Source organism: Poeciliopsis prolifica, unplaced genomic scaffold (genome assembly GCF_027474105.1).
Source record: "Poeciliopsis prolifica strain line A6 unplaced genomic scaffold, Auburn_PproV2 SCAFFOLD043, whole genome shotgun sequence".
Taxonomy (NCBI): domain Eukaryota; kingdom Metazoa; phylum Chordata; class Actinopteri; order Cyprinodontiformes; family Poeciliidae; genus Poeciliopsis; species Poeciliopsis prolifica.
The window spans coordinates 4,811,148-4,826,943 of NW_026562418.1; the positions used below are offsets into that span (position 1 = coordinate 4,811,148).

The 15,796-nt window shown below is 37.1% G+C and overlaps 1 protein-coding gene across 5 annotated transcripts in view; it reads right to left on the reverse strand.

Annotated features, from left to right (window-relative positions):
• Positions 1 to 14,331, reverse strand: part of thrb (thyroid hormone receptor beta) — a 93,263-nt gene extending 78,932 nt beyond the window's left edge. For 3 of the 5 annotated variants that reach the window (XM_055056002.1, XM_055056000.1, XM_055055997.1), the window contains exon 1: positions 13,903 to 14,330. The gene's annotated coding sequence lies outside the window, so the exon portion shown is untranslated. Of the gene's footprint in view, positions 1 to 12,243; positions 13,868 to 13,902 lie in introns of those variants that run through there. The other 2 variants (XM_055055999.1, XM_055055998.1) reach the window with 2 other exon arrangements.
• Between the last annotated feature and the right edge of the window lie 1,465 nt (positions 14,332 to 15,796).

The following is a 15,796-nucleotide window of genomic DNA, read 5'->3' on the forward strand; positions in this document are numbered from 1 at the left end:
GGTGAACAACATTAAGGCGTATTAAGCAAATTGTTAATATGCTTAATAGGCCTCGTTCAGATTGGCACTTCTCTGTTCACAGTGAAGGAACAGAGAAATTACAGTGCAGGTAATTTCCAGTAAGTTCATAGTGCTGAACTGGTAAACTACATATGTTACAGCGAAACCATAGAGATTTAAAACTTCATCAATGTCCATGCCAGCAGGAAGTAATTGTGTCTCCATACACCTTCTGAACAAAGTAAAGCGCAGAACAAGGAACTGATTTTTACCAGGCTAGCTGTTTGGAGCTTGGCGGTAGACCTCAACGCAGCCGGGGGGAAATGCAATCCTTAAAAAAAAAAGGCTAACTGATGTTATTGATGATCAATTTTATGTCAAAAAATTGTTACTTACATGTTAACCTTTGACACCATGTTTGTCATTCTAGGATCTTTTAGTATAAAACCTATAATACGAGTGTTTTGATGTAATATGGAGTTAGTTAATATCAGTGATCAGGGATTTCAATTAGCTGCATAACAAGCTTGCATACTCACCAGTTTTTAATATGTTTAACTTTAATGTAACGTCTCCTCTAACCCGTTTGAAAAGGCTGACTTTTACTACAGTTACTAATACAGATTGTTCCCATAAGAAATAAACAAATAAATACCTATATTATCCCAACATAGCTACTATCTTAAAACTGTTCTCTTTTTATGGCCTTCAAAGCTAACATTACCTTGCTTAAAATGGATAAGAGACTTTGAGTTCTGTGAGCATTTTAATTTTGTGTTTTAGTATACTTTGAGTAAGGTTAAACCACAACACAGCTATTTAAACCTGGAAATTCTGCACTTTTCAACCAAACCAGCATAGATGTTTTATATAATCTCTTTGTTGAAAAGAGGGGAAAAAAGACACTGCCAATTGGAGATTAGGTCACACAAAGTCCAAAGAATCTAATGGCACATGCAGGCTTGCACTTTTATGATGGTGTTATTTTGTCCTTAATGAGCTTAAGAAGCCAAGACCCATTATTCCTAAGCACATGTGGGCTGACTTCACATCTCCAGCTGTATGAAAACATAGTAGTGGAAATAAAGAAAGACATGCTGTCCAATCAGAGGGCCAAAGCATGTTCAAACTAAAATTAAAGTTTACAGCAATGTCAAAAATACAACTAATGCATATGATACCAAGATAATGTTGCTTTTGCATGAAGCATACTGGGAGGGGATCAGGTTCCCACCAGGCACCTTATTAATAAAGACTTATTCTCTACAGAAACACGGTTCATACTTAGAAAACATAATGGTGTATTCATAAACCAATTTAATTTTGGACATCCTGATCAACTTTACATGATGGACCCATGCTACCTATGAAAGTCTATCATGACAGAAATATTTTATGATTTTATTTACTCCTCTTTGTTTTAGTTTCACTGTATTACACAAACTACATGTATGTTGATTCATAAGTTCCCCATCAGGCAAATGCATCAAAAAACACCCAGTAAAAGGCTGAATAAAAACATATACATATGGGATATTTATGTTTATTGGAGGAGAAACAAGAAATTAAAATGCTATAGTGCAGATAGCACTAATATGTAGCTAATTTTCTCGGCATGGTCTGATGTTTTCTAAAACATGAAAGCACCTGATGTTGATTTCTATATGATTGTCAGTAGTGAAATCCAGCTGCCTATGCAATTCACTCTGTAGCTACTTAGAGAATTTATCCTCCAAATTCTTGGTCTAAACATACCATACCTTACCATACCAACTTTATTTATAAAGCACTTTAAAACAACCACAGCTGATACAAAGTGCTGTACATAAAATAGATAAAAACAAATAAAAACTCTTACAGTTTAAAACAAACAAAAATACAATCTAAAACTAGATCTCGCTGGAGTTGAACACCAAGTAAAATAGGTGGGTTTTAAGACGGGTTTTAAAAGTGGACAGTGAAGGGGCCTCTCTAACCTGCAAAGGCAGGTCATTCCAAAGCTTAGGACCCACGACAGAGAAAGCTCTGTCCTCTCTGAGCTTCCGTCTAGATATCGGTACCTGAAAATTTTTTTTAACTTAGTTAAAATTTCATGTACGTTTGTTTTTTCAAAAACAATGTAATAGTCAGACTGAAGCTAATAAACTTTGCATGTGGCTAGTCGAAAATGATAACTAATAGCCATAATGGTAATAACTTTTGATACTGGTAAAGAAACCCTGCTAATGCAAAGGTATTTTTTCCAATACTTTGACAGCTTTAATATCCGCTCATGTAATGAGCTAGTCCTCGGAGGCCAGTAACCTGTAACTTTTAGATGTGTCCCTGATCCAACACACCTGAATCAAATGACTGATCTTTGCAGTCAAGTTCCTCACAGTATTGCTGATTAGCTAATTATTTAACTCAGGTGTGTTGAAGCAGGCACATGTTGAACAGTTGTAGTGTACCAGAGTTAAAGACCTCTGGACTGTAAACTGTTTGTCATTGCTCTGTTATGTACATGAAACCCATTACTTTTAGAATGAAAACCCTTGGTGATGTCACATAACAGAACATGGTACTTATTTTGCAAATTTTAAGCAAATAAAGCAGTGTGTAAAACTTGAATCTACCTTAAGAAATTTGCAGGACGACATTACCAACATCATTAAGTGATTCAATGTGTTCCTTACATAATTATAATCAGAATTCAGGCCCACTCTCAGTCCATGTTGTAACAGTTTATTGACATTTGCAGCAGCTTTGGCTTTGCACAGCCTGACTATAGTTTGGACTTTGGTAAGTGAAAATATCTTGATTCTTTTCCTTCTTAGCGTAGACTGAGTGTTATTTAGATCATGGTCCTGTAAACTTAGCCTGAGCGACACTTCAAACTAATAGTCTCCATTATAAGTGTTGTAGTTGTTTCAGCTTAGTTGTAAAACAAGCTCATGTCATTCACCCTCTGCCAGCAGAATGGCTGTTGGCTGTTTCTGAAATCGATTACAGCATAACACTTTAGCTACTGTCAGGTAAACATTGTTCCATTTGTTCATAGATCGGTCAGTTATGAATTTCAACCAGATTTCAGCTTGACCATCTTGACCATAACTGATTAGTTTTACTTTCCTTTGGGTGATGAACAGACCACAGCTGAGATGGTAATTAATACCTGCCGTGCATGCAGATATTAATGTATCAAAGTAGTACTTGTCCCAGCAACCACATTTCCATTGACTTTAAAATTACACCATTTGTAATTATGACAAATAATCTGCTTAATAAAAACACACCAATTTGAAAAAACTTTTTATTGAAAACTTTTTTCAATAAAAGGTGGTTTTTCAGCCATACCAAAATTTGTGTATTTCACTGGATAGAAACACCCTGCTGTAAAAACCTATATTAGACAAATCATACAGGAGAAAGTTTGCACACTTTTGCTGTTATTTTCAACAATGAAAAATGTATTATTTAGAGATGCACAATATATGGTTGACCATAATAAAATAAGGAGACAAAAGGGATCAGATGATATACTTTGTCATTATTAATGTCACTGATAATCAGTGAGTAATTTGGCAACTTTGTAAAACAGCTTTTAGCATGATTTCTAACTTTACCTGGAACCTGGAGCTGTCTAAATGTTTTGGTCATTGAGACCGAACAATCTGGCAGATTAAGGATAATCATGGAAGTTAGAGACTCGGTGGGAGGTTCACCTTCCAAAAGGTGGAACAACCCGATGGAAAACTTTACATCAAAGACTATTCATGTGTTAGATTGGTCCAATCAAAGTCCAGACTTGCATCCAGCTGGACTTTGTGTCAAGATTTTAAAGTCACTGTTCACAGAGATGCTGAGCTTCTACTTTCTGACTATTTCAATCTGCAATCGTGCAAAGCTAATGGATATCCTAAAGATTTGCAGCGGTAACTGCATTTTGAAGATCATATATATCATTTTGCTTTCACTTCCCAATTATGCACTACTTGGTGATTGTAATGTGGAATCTGATCTGAAAACATTTAACTCTGTGACTGTAAAGTGACCAAATGGGAGAAAGTCCCAGAGGCATTAAAGGTTTCGGTGTTCTACCAGTTCACAGTCAGTGACCTCAGCTTCCTGGCAAAACAAGTTTGATTTCATCTTTTGTCACGCATCTGACATGGTGAATATAAAACTGAAAAATAACAGCAAGATTTTCAGCGTTCAGTTATGGCACATAGGCCTGTCACGATAACAAATTTTGCTGGGCGATAAGTTGTCTCACAAATTATTGTTTGAAGACCTTTTTTCATTGATTTAATGGAAATTACGTTATAATACATGCGATTTCCTGCCAAAGAGAGATACACTTTACTTTCAAAAGAACATTTAACACTGGGACTGATACACAAAATAAATAAAACAACCAAAAATAAAATATATTCTTAGTCTCCATTAACAATAAATGTACTTGAATAAAAACTAAACAACATAAAGCCAAAGTGGAAATAAATACTGCATTCAACCAAAAGAGTGCAGATTATGAAGTCTGTATAGTATATTGGCCTTGAGTAATAATTAGATGTAAATAGAGAAGAATCCGACTTCCTGATGCAAAAGTTCAAACTACAGGATTTTTTACTCCGAACGACAATCTTAGAACGTTATTCGTTCTGAGATTGTCCCTTGTGTGTTAAGGTAGATCGTTGTGGCCGCACCGATCTAAATCAAGGATTTGCCCAGACTGAGAGAGTGACGCAGCCTGTTGAAGGTGACCGGTAGCCAATCAGAAAGCGCGGATTCTCCTCCTGCTTTCTGAGGGGAAACACGGAGGGAATCCCGAACAGCTGACACGGTGCAACCCGAAGTCCAGCAGACATCGGAAAAATTTCAGCAGTTCGTGCAAAAAATAAATATAAATAACTAGGGGAGGAGTTGGAGCGAAATTTCTACCAGAAAACCCGGTAACTTTTCAGCTGTTCTTCGTTAACGTGACATAAATAGGTTATAATGATTTTCATTCAGTCAGACTGACAGTAGCTACATGCATTGCAGGTAGATTGCAGTAAGGAATTGATTGATGCCTGGTTTCAAATTAGTGAACTGGACACAAAACGTATTATTTTGTGTCCATTGTTGGCCACAACACGTTATAGCTAGTCTTTCTGTCGGCTAATGTGTCTCAGGTTTTGATAATGAGTCGACAATCCGCGAAATAAGATCGTGCAGCGCGCTGGGTATTACACTAAGGAAATAAGGAAGGGAGGGTCAGTGGAGAGCACCGGAGTTGAGCCTTTTTTCATTCAGTGTCATCAACAGTAAGAGAAAAAGGCAGGAAGAAACGATATAGACGATAATCGAAATGACGTTGATAGTTTTAATTTATCGTGCGATTAATTGACTTATCCTTTATTGCGACAGGCCTAATGGCACAAGTCATGATACCATGCTGTTGTTGCTGGTTCACGTTAGCAGTTGCTTGTGACAGCTGCAGAGTATAATATTTACTGGCAGCCAAACATTACACCACATGCAACAGTTTGTCAAGACTACAGCCTCCTTGCCACTAACTCAGATTGTTTACAAACTTTCTAAAACTTTCTCAGCTCCTTGTCTGATTCGCTCTGATAGTTTTCTATCCAAAGCTTCAGAAAAATGACCTGGACACTTTTTACATTTTTAAATTTAAAATGATTCTCTTGACTTCAGTGCAGCAAATATTTAAGTCGTTTCTGATTTGAATTATCTTCTAAGGAAATCATTCCTGATTCCCTTAGAAGTGAAGGGGAGGCTCCAGTATTAGTATGTTGCTATAGAAGACTCACCTTCCTTTGAGATTTAATGCCACCAATTATCCATCCACCTGACACCTGCAGTGAGTGAGCAGCTGATTGGAGCCATTTAGAGCCTCAGTAACTGATGACTGGGGTAGAGCTCTTCGTGTATAGGAGTTGGAAGATTTAAAATGAGCAGGGAAAGATACCAAATATTACAATTTTGGTTTTGCTTTCATTTCTGACAGCATAACTAAATGATTTAGTTATAAATTTTAATTTAACAGTACTAGGCCAGTCATTAACTGCTTTCACATGTAGTATGGCCAAATCGTTGTTTATTAAGAGAAGAATTTATACAGTTAACTTACATCAGGAAGGTATTTAAATAAAATAAAAATAAGCTTAACAGAAATTTTATCCTATTTTTTTTATATCTATTTGGGAAAAATCTCATCTCAAGCTCTGATTTATTTAATATCTAATCAGTTCACTCTCATCATATTGACAAATTCACACAGTCAGTTACATCCATTCCAGTAGATCTTTGTTATCAAACAATGCAGTCAAGTTCACTGTATTATTAAAATTGTTTAAGAAGTTTTTTTTTTTTTTTTTTTTTTTATCTAAGGGAACTCAGCAGACTCCATTGAAACATTGATTTGCACTGTCCACTCTTCCTGGACTCCCATGTTGCAACAGTAGACAGTTGCATGTATTGCACACTGAGCTATCATTTATCTTAAGCATGCATGCAGAAACAGTGGAGAGAAAACTCCCCTTCAACAGGAAGAAACCTCCAGGATAAATTTAATCATCAGTTAGATGCTGTGTGTGGTCAACTGTTTGAGGATAATGGGGGTATTTCATCCTTCCATTGTACTTAAGCTCATGTTGCACAAGATGCAACTTGCTGTAATATATTTAGTCTCATACTCTGAAGCGATTGTGCTGTGACGCCAAATGAAAATATGAAGTTTGTACAATATATCATCGCACAAATATATATGCAAGAGCCCTGTACTAGTCAGCAAGATACTGCATGTAAATAACGATTTATTTACTGTGACATGAGCTCAAAGTGCGATTCATACATAAAAATTAATAAGTGGCTTAAAACCGGGTTGCTCAAAACAAAAGCTAAAAATAAGAAAACAATGGAATTACTTATGATTGGAGAAAGCCATGTCATACCTGTTCAGAGTTTTGATGTGTCGTTCATGAGTAAATTCTTTTGAATGACTATGCTGTGAACAAGTTTTAGTTCACAAGAACTCTTTATGCTTATAATGCTCGGCTCACACTTCAACAGCTGTTGTTATTTTTCTTTATTTAAAAATTATTTAATGGGTGAATATGCAACAGATTAATAAAATTAATAACAATGAGTGCATATTTTTTACTTTAACAGCACAGAAGACGATTTATGTTTCTGCCAAAGCATATTGAGTCTATTTTTCCCTTATTGGGCTTCTAAATTACAAATAGTCCTAACATGTTAGTGATATACAACACCTGCAGTAAAGAATGTCACTTTTTGATTTTCATAGATTTGTTTGACATCAATTGAAAGCCTAGAAGTCGTAGTTTCAGAATCTGCAAATAACTCAAAATGCCTCAAGTTGACGTGTTCATGGTTTTGTTACAGAATGTCCAAAGAAGACAACAATAAGTTATGCTGGCTATATGTAATAAGATGATGTGTTATTGCAATTTTGAGTTAAGTGGTCCATGTTAAACGTGTTAAACGTGGTCCTCAGCCTGAAAATGTTTGCGCAACACTGGTTTAAGAAAAGCATAGTTTTTGCTTTATGCATATTTGCACTTCAGTAATGGCACAAACATTTTTTACAAGTGGATATTGCTTATTTTATGAAACTATAATAAAGATTTCTCGAGCTCTTATTTACAAACTGGAAGTTATTAATCAGCAAATGGAAATGTAGCTATAATAAGAGCTTAATCAGTTGATCAATTAGGTCATTTAATTTCCCCTTGGGATTAAAAAAGCATTTTTGAATTGCAGATGATGTATATTTTACCTTCATTGTATCCTTTCAGCTCCATTAAAGCCATTCTCATCAACTCATTGAACACTCATAATTACTCCTAGCTTTACCCCTATGAGGAGCTGAGGCTTGCTGCTGCATGTAAAATTGGCAGCTGCAGTGGCAGAGGGAGAGACTCTTAAGGGGGAACAACTGATATGTCATTTTTTCCAGCTATTTGCTTCGATGCCACAAAGCGCTCAGCTGTAGCAACACACATATGGATATGCTGGAGACTGCAGACACAATTACTGCTCTGTGAGCAAGTGGCAGTCCAGACCAGCCACTACAAATACGAGCAACAAAGGAGGCAGACAGAGACCTTAAATACCCTCAGCTGACAACTGTTGCTGCCTTAAAGGAGTTCCAGGGTGCCCGCTGTAAAAGAGACTCGCATTTTCTGCTGCTGTTAGTAATCCATATATTACTGGGTAGGCTGGAATTGGTTGTTACATTGTTACCACATTATGAAATTCTCATTTCACACAACAAACCTGACATTCTGTCCATTTTGCAATGCTTTAAAAAGCAGAGGTACATTCTCATTTCCATTAGCCAACTTATTTTTCATCTATGTTCGCAGAATATTGAACATCTAAAGAGGATGCATTAAGTTTGAGTTGATGTAGCAAACTAAACCTATTTAGTAGTTTTGTCAGGTTTGCTGTCAACTGTGTGAACATTACAGAAACAGTTTATAAACAGAGTCCTGGGATAAGCAATCTGTTCCCAGTTGGGTTTAGGAAACCAATACCTGCTCAAGTACAGGATTGATACAGCTATATGTACATTTCTTTAACTTTTAAGCTAAGATAGTACCTTATTTTCTACAAAGTGCTGTATGTGAAGAAGTCCCATAGCTCAGTCTGGAGCAGTATCTGTGTGTGTTTGTGCTGTGACAGATGTGTTTGGCTCTTGTCATTGATCTAAGCTGTAGTTTCAACATAATCATACGGTAAGGACTCAGCTTCATTGACAATTTTCAAAGGCCAAATAGTTCTGTAGTTTGAGACTCTGAACGGGTTTTTGAACACTCTGTAAGGTTTTATGTTAGCAACACCAGGATAAAACTGCAAAATTTATAATAAATAAATAGAAATTACAACTGAAAAGAACAGAGATCATATCCATTGTTTTCTCTAAGTACTTTGTAGTTTTTTTAAGAAGGATTTGAGGGGAGAGGTATTTTTAAAGGTGCACAGATTGATCAGCCAAGGTTTCTTTAATTCTGGTTGATCGACGATCGGTCAATACTTACATGTGAAAATGGTCTTATCCATAGATCTTTATTCCACCACAAGTCTCAAAGAGAGGGCTGGATTGGACAATAGTTTGCATACTGTTGCCAATTTTGCAACTTGTTTTGCTATATTTAGTATAGAAAGGCAAAAATTAGCCATGTTTTTTAAATATCGGTGACCGGCCAGAAGACTGCAATCAGTGTATCCCTGAATTAATTTCACTGGGGAAGTATTTTGAGTTTGAATTTTCTTTTATTAACAGAAATAACAGTTATTCCTGATGATACTTGCAGGAGAGCAAACTGCTGCCACAGAAACAAAATTTGGCACGTTTAACATTTAATCCTACTGCGGTCTCCTTACTTCATATCAAGGTGTAACGTTTGAAGTTGTGCTCATGACTGAACATAGGCATATTGTACAATTATTTCTAGTTTAATCAAATTATGTTTTGACAAGATTTTTAATAGACTAATTTATTTGCATAGACAATAACAAAAATAATGACTAAATGTCATCTTCATTTTGTCATGTTGAAGGTGGCAACTTATATGTTTTATATATTACAAATCTTTGCTTACATTTTATTTGTAGTTTGAGATGAATGCAAGTTTTTTTTATGAAATTAGCTGTAGTTAATGATATATTTTTTCATATTTTAAACTGTATTTATGTCTTAGAAACAAAGCATAATTAATTAAACATTTTAAACATTTACAAGAAAATGAAAGTAATTTTTACAGAAACTCCAAACATAACTTCAGAGCTTGTCATTCCAAGCATTTGTATGTTGCTAATGCTTGGTGTGATAAAATTACTAGTGTGGTACACAGAAATTTATGCAGCAACTTATTACATGTTCTCAGTTACATTTATTTGAGTAACATTTTGGCGGGAAGTGGTATTTTTGGCACTGCAATTTTTACAGCAACATTCTTTTCAATTCTACTTGAAATAATTCTAATGTTATTTTGAAGAAATGCTCCTCTCACTTGAGTACAATTTCTGGTTATCCAACCCACCTCTAGTTACTTCATTGAATGAAGAACAAGCATGCTTCATCTGAAATTGCACCAGAAGCCTTGCGTGTCTGTTTCTGGTTTGTAAACAAGCGCCTGCTATTTTCTGTCTCCTGAGTCTGCTATGTTTTTTGGAGGTTAGGTGAACATACAGTAATATAGTACACATTGTCACTGGAATTACTTGGTACTGTTCTAACATGTATGTAATTAAACAGCACTTATGTTACATAACCACTGTTTAATTACATACCAGTGAGTGATTAAATGCTGCTGCCATTTGATGGACCCAACATTAGTCAAATACTTAAGGGAGGAGCTAAGTGATGCATTTACTTGCACTCAGAAATCTAATACATACTCATTTAAACCATAGTTTTGCCTATGTTAACTTTTGAAATGTTATTTTTTCTGTTAGTTTTAGTAAAATATTAAAAGCCCAGTCTATTAATGACTTTTGCTATAACTATTTTGAAGAATGAAAAGAACACCAGTTTTGATACGTCATCTTCATTTTTTATTTAACTGGTAAATTAGGAGTTTTAGTCACTTAGGGCTGGTGAGTTGATTAGCATGTTAGTATATGTGTTGTAGTCAGGATTAATGTTCTGTGAGCTTTTAGAAAAATAAAGACATGCACATACCAGTTGAAGGTAATAGTTGGCTAATTTGACCAAACTGAACATTTATATAGGTCTGGGCGATAAAATAATAATGGTAGCTATTGCGATAAACACGTGAACAATATCAATAGAAAATAAATCTGATACAATATTGATCCAGAACCACATGGCATTCTGGGGGATGTAGGCAGAGGAAAGGCTCAAGCCACTCAACTTCTTAGGTTACGTTCACACTGCAGCCTGAAGAGACCCAAATCAGAATTTTTTTCCCCCTTATGTCTGAATCTGATCTTTTCATAACAGTGTGAACAACACAGATCGGGTTTTTACAAATGTGACTTCGCTATCACTTGGATATGTGTTCCTAAGTCCGATCCCTACCTGATCTTTCCAAATGTGACCTGTGCCAGTATGGCCAGGTCGCACTCATCTGGCCTTTATGTCACTGATACTCAACAAATGTCACTGTTCTGTGTCCTGATAGGCGGAAGCAGGAAGAAAAGCAGCAACCATGATGAGAGTTAAGTTGTCAGTTTGCTGCCTCCAGATGTCAAGAACTTTAAAACAGCTAAACATGCGTACATCCCCAAACACTTAGCAGCTTGCTACATGTGACGTTACTGTGTCCTCTGCTGCACGTGAAGGAAACTTTCAGCTTGTTTGCAGTTTACACAGGAGAACACAGGCATGGATGTTGTTTGAGAATGACCATGCAAAAAAAAAAAAAGGGATTCCCCCGAAAATCGGAATTGAGCATTAAGGCCTGCAATGTAAGCGTAGCCTAAGAAAGGTTTGTGAGATGATCTGACTCAGGCAATCAATGGTTAGCTAGCAACCATTGATTGTGCATGGTGTACATGGATGTGTACTATGCGCAGCAGCAGTTTCATGTTGCCTCCAATGTACTCTTCACTCCTTGGCGGTCTGCGTGTACTTGAAGCAGATTCATTGCAGGCGTCTGTTGGACGCATTCCTGCAAAGGTATATTTTCAGAACTGCATGAAGATATTCAGTGAAGTACTGACTTGCATAGGAAAATGCAGTGGAAGAAACTGCAATCACGTCGAACTGTTCAATGTGCAACACTAAGCTCATAATGTTGAGAGTCAGGGTGACCAGACACAAGGACGTGCAACGTTACTGCCGCTCTCTCTGTGCAGCACTGACATCAGGCTGCCCTGGTGGAGAAGAAACGGGGCTAAGCGCCCAACTAGCTCATCATGTGGGAGCAGTTTCAAGTTTCGCCTCCATGGCCTATGACTACTTAAAAATAAAAAAGAACAGGGTGGAGTGAAAGGAGAAAATGAGTACAACAGCTTAAAAGAAAATTGTGTATAAAACAGGAAAGGTCACGTCACCATTTTGGCAGTATTTGGATATTTCAAGCAAGAAACTAATCTATTATTATCAATAGCCACTGATATGAAATATTTATTTTCAGCCATATTGTTCAGCCTTATTATACCCATAGGATACAAAGTGATTAGCAGACCATAAACATACTCTTTGTTAAATTTATTTCTGTTTTCTCTATGTTAGTAAAGATGGTCGAGGCTGTCCACATTTACCTCACATGGTGCTCACATGGCCACAGTTGGAGCGCTAAATCCATCTTGAGGGCAGTCGACTTCTGGATTTAGCAACAGACTGTCAGTTCTCCAATATAATAGAAGACCACATCTTATGGCTGTTTGGATATTCTTCCTGCAGGCTCATGATCAGCCAATCAAGCAGAGTGACATAAACACCCACCCTCTCCAACTTCTCCACTCCCCTCGCCCCCACTAACGTAACCATATAGTGATATGGAAGCAATGAAAGTGTAGACTGTGAATATATTTATAGTATAACACTGTATGTCAATGATATGAGCATTTTCAGTTTGAATAATTTTAGATTACCAAACTCAGGTTGTCTGGCTACCTGTTAGACTCCAACGGCTTTTCTACAAACGCCCGTGACATTACACCTTTCCAATACAGACAAAGGAATTATTACTGATAATAACTTCATAGCGTTTGCCTTCCAACTATCCCTTTAATAGAGAAATGGTTCAAGGAAGAGCCACTAATGAACTGAAGTAAAAAATATGACCACAAAATGTTAAAGCTACCGTACATAATTATGTTGACTATTTGATCATTTGTCTGTTTACCTTTCCTAGTAAAAAAAACGTATAAAAAATGATAAAATAAAAAATTCTGACTGACCTGAATGCATCACTTCGTGCTCACATGGCCACATGTCACCTATCGCACAAGTAATAAACGACTGGACGTAAAGTGGTGTTGAACAAACGTCACACCTGAGAGACAGGTCGTTCCTCGGGTTCAAATACCTCAGTGATTTGGTGCAAAGCTAGAGACACAGTGACTGCAGCGTCATGGTCAACCTTTAATGCGCTGGGAGCGGGGTTTGCTTATTCCTGCACACCAGATGTTAATGGAGGGCTCCAGTGAAGTTCAAGTGCCAAAAAGCGAAAGCTGCTGCTGAACGCGGAAATACACACAATATCTAACTGCAACACGATTATAAGTGAGGTGAGACATGCTGGAAGTGTTAGAGTATGAACTAGCGTGTTTACAAAGTGAACGTTTACGGGCCCAAAACCCCAACTCTATCAAGTATAAAGAAAAAAGCTAATCCGCTTCGTACCTCTATGGAACTCCGTGTTAAATCCATATATTTTTAACTTTCTTTCTTTAATAGACATGTAGCGAGTTTCACAAACAACTTTGGTTAAAAATAAGGATTTTTACGAGCAACTTTATAAATCGGCGTCCTTAAAACAAGCGAAAGCTTGCAAAATCGTACTATTTTTTACAAAATCTCCCTTTACTCTGGGTATAACACAGGGATGACAACTTGCCATTTTAGCAGGGTTAACATACATTAATGTTGAAATAATCCTCCTATAACGTGCAATTTAAAAATAATTTCTACCCCGAACTGTCACAGATTATTAATGGCTGCTTATAAGAAAATAAATATACGTACACAGATATGCACTTTTTAGAACAAGCAGGATGGGGTTAAATTTCAGACATTTTGAATGTAATTCCACGGGACATAAAGATGTTTAACCTTTCTGAAAGCATTTAGCCTAGGAAAAAAAAACATTCGGTTCATGTGGTTGGTGTATATATTTAAAATGTCTCTTTCAATAGAAGCTGTCATTGGCTAAATAGTAATAAAAATCCCACTCCCCCTTAAAAAGCGAAACGTACCGCATATGTACCACGAAGCTTGTATCCAGAAACGAATCGGTGTCCTACTGGCCGTGCATTCCTCCTCAGCTGGATCCAGTGTTGTTCTCCGTGGGCCAAGCTGAACGGGACAGCGCCAGGCTCTAACCTGAAATGACCCGTGCCAGTGCAAATCAGGCGAGGGGCTACACCCGCGCGCGTGTGCCTGCGCGCTGCGCAACGTGTGCGCGACTACCACAATCCGTGACGGACGAGAACTTGAACATGGAGCCAAAAACAAGTCATGAAGAAATTACAAAAAGAGGAAGAAAAACACGACAAGACAGCACTACGCCTGAATGTTGTAGCACAAGAAGTTGGCGCTGCGGGGAATCCGAGAGCTGGTACAAGGGCTGGAACAAAGCCTCGCCCTAATTACAAACTCCAAAGTTTTTTTTCTTTTTTTTTCTTCTTCTTCTAATGTCTTTTTTTCCTCTATACCGGTTGATCGGAGTAAGACTATTTGACTGGTTACATCCGGGTTAGGGTCTTATGAAATAAAATTGTGTCTCAATATTGTTGGTCTTTTATATATATATGCGCTTTATGGTTCTGACGTGTTTACAGATTTCTGCTGAATTTGCTTTTTTCTTTCAAATTGTTTTAAGGGCAATTGTTACACGAATAGAGTAATATTGGCCCAGTTTACACAGTAGAACACAAGAAAATTTAAAAAGTGTTCTAATTATTTCAGTGATGAAAAAAGGAGATCCAAACTTGGATGTGACAATATATGAAATAGTAATTACCCCAATCCTAATAACTGTTTGTTCCACCCTTGGCAGAAACAAATGCCATCAAGTGTTTATAACTGATGACAAGTCTTTCCCATGACCGTGGAGAAATTTAGCAGCAATAGTCTTAATTCAGACACATTGGAAGACAAATAATTTTGTAGTTCCTTCTCCACAGTCAGCCCTGGTCAGATTTGTAGATCCTGCCCAGTTCCAACTTCCTCCTTCACATTTTAACCATTCCAGGTGTAGAACAAGCCTGACCAAGCCGATTACGAGTACCATTCTCCTTAGCACCAATTTGCTGTAGCCCCTACAGCGGAAAGAAAGAAGACTCTAGATGTTAGATTATGTAGTAGTTCACACATGTCTAAGCAAAACCTTCCTAGAAAGGTTGCAAGTTGTTCAAAGTGGTTCTGCAAAGTTTCTGTCAAAACCCCACATCCCAAATCTTAACATGTGGCTCCAATACGATGCAATTGCAGTGACTTTCAATTTTTAGAAATGTAAGATTCTTCTCTTGTCCTGGAGAACTCCTTTTTGACAGGCACTACATTCTATCAAATGGGATTTGTGCCCATTTGTTATAATAACAATGATAATACATCTAATTTGTATTGCACCTTTCAAAACAGAATTGCAAAGTCCTTTAGATTACATTGCAAAATCAAAACATACAAAATACCCAAAAATAAACATGCAGAGAATCAAAAGTTAAAAGCCAACCTTTTAATGCCAACCTTTTAATGTCCTGCTCTTCAAAGCAGGGCATTGAAGAGCCTAGTGCCAGTCTTATTCTAAGTGGCAGGACATTCCATAGAAGAGACAATCTGACCATACAAAACTTGATAACCCTGAGTCGATTACCTCTGTCAGCACAGAGAGTGCCTAGATGGGTCATATGACTTCAGAGGTCGGTGATGAGGTGGGTGTTGAAAGGAGTGAGGAGCTCAGAAATATAAGATGGAGCAAAAATTATTAAATGTTTTAAAATCTAACTTTAAAATCTGAGAATCAGCTCTGAACATCACAAGTAACCAGTGCAAAAAGGCAAGAGTTGAACCAGTGCAAAAAGTCGTTCTCATGTGACATCACACCTCCAGGAACTTTGGAACTAACAGCCATTTTGGCAGTCAGCCGTT